The sequence below is a fragment of the Egretta garzetta genome, unplaced genomic scaffold (assembly GCF_000687185.1).
Source record: "Egretta garzetta isolate BGI_Z169 unplaced genomic scaffold, ASM68718v1 scaffold429, whole genome shotgun sequence".
Lineage (NCBI taxonomy): Eukaryota > Metazoa > Chordata > Aves > Pelecaniformes > Ardeidae > Egretta > Egretta garzetta.
In genome coordinates this window covers 574,433-576,483 of record NW_009260678.1, presented here as the reverse complement: position 1 = coordinate 576,483, position 2,051 = coordinate 574,433, and positions in this window count along the sequence as shown.

The window sequence follows — 2,051 nt, the reverse complement described above, 5'->3', positions numbered from 1 at the left end:
TCCCTCTCTGGGTGTGACTTTGCACAAGTCCACTCTTTTGTCCTAGTTTCTTCATCTTCAGTATAAAGGGAAAAAACAAATAAAGGGTATAGTGGCGAATGAATAGCTCATGATTTTGTAGCCCTAAAGAGGTAGTAAATGGTCCTAAAATGAAAAAAAAACCCAGAGGTGGCAACATGAAATAAAGACAGGTCAGACAGAATAATGACCATGACATCAGGAAACACAGAAAAAGAGCAGAATGAGGTAAAAGATATTTGTTATTATGGGAGAGGCTGTGATAGGTACAAAATTATTTTGAGAAAATAAGAATAGAGTAAAAAAAGGACAAAGAAAGGGAAAAGATATTTATGCGTCTGAGGGACAATTTTCAAAATCTACAAAACATTCACATCCCCTGGACCTACCTCAAAGTTTGTGTTTGTTCATCTTTTAGGTATGGAAATTTGGGCCTGGTCTTGTAAAACTCGATTTGAATTTCATGATTGACTTTTACACGGCCAAGAATTTACCCCTTGAGTGCCAACGGGTACAGGTGCTTTCCACCAGAGCACAAAGGAAAGGACTTACGGATTTTTGTGCCATCAAAATAACCAGTAATATAATCCTGACACTTGTGTCGGTTTTGCCACTAAATATCCTCGTTTATGAAGGCAATCAAGTACTTTGGCACCAAAGAATAGTAACTGCACTCAAAGAAACTTGAACCTGAAAAGTGCAGGGCCAAACCCAGAAGCCGCTATGTCTAGCACTGAATGTTTAATCAGGCAAAACATCATAAAAACACAGCGAAAAAGGGCAGTAAATTACTTGATTTTAGTGCAGTGAAGTCTTCAAAATTAGTTCTTTTTTAGAACAGAGACATAATGACTGGCTTCTGAATAGATATTGGCACAGCAGGGCACACAAAAGCCCTGATTAGCTGCTGTATGATGGAATCTTTAGTTAATATTTGTTCTATTTTGGTGTTGATTTCTGACCTTTCCTCTTTGACTTTAATTGGTCAAAATCCAAACCCTTCTGAATTTATTTAATACCAGATAACTGTTTCTAAATTGCCAGGACGTCAGGTCACACACTCCCAATAAAGATGGGGGGAAAAGACACTTGGCAGGGTTTTTTCCGTCACTTTTTCAACTTTGGCTAATTCTGAAGCAGCAAGCAACACGCATGGCAGTTGCAACACCACTTCCAATGCAACAGTTCTTGAACTAGTTTTGGGGAAAGAAAAAACCCAAAAAACCACCATGAACTATGCTATGTCAAGTCTGGTTCGGATGTCCTTCACCTTCATTTGAAAAAGGGTAGCAACCACAAACCTGTACTTCTGTGCCGGCATTGCCTAAGAAAAGAATATGATCAAATCTTGGTCTGGATTTTAATATTAGACAAAGTCATCAGAAGCCTCTTCGTTAACTCCTAAACCAGTGAAAATCCTCCCCTTTTTTTCACCTCTTCGCATTTACCATTAATAACACGGGAAAATATTTCGTGATATTTCAGAGCTGTTGTAATACTGTATGAGAGCCTACTCACGGATTGATTTATGTCCACAACTCCTCTTCCAAGAGCTTCCTTCCCAAATTAAACATGCTAATGATTTTCAACGCAAAATTTAACAACCTAATAGGCTGAACAAGTCAAATGAAAATACGCTAATTGTTGCCTTTGATGTATACTATTCTGCCAATTCTTTCATGAAAACAGTGTATTAGCATTAGCTGGAGCGCTCACTAAAATATATATTAATAAAGAAGAGCTCATATATGTATTTACATGTTCAGAAAATGACACTGCAGGCTGCAGAAAACATGGCTTAGGGGTGACACAACTGGCTGTTATACACTGGAAAACCATTTTCACAGGAGCCCCGAAAAGAATGAATCGCAAACCTTGGTCTGAATTAGCTAGTCTTGGTTCGTAACACCGGGTTTATGCAATACAAGTAGCCAAAATAAGATTCCCCAGTCAAATTCATAACTACAGAAGGAGATAAGAGAGATCATGAAAGGCTGGTGAGAGAACAGGCGGCTCCCTGCCTGACCCCAGAG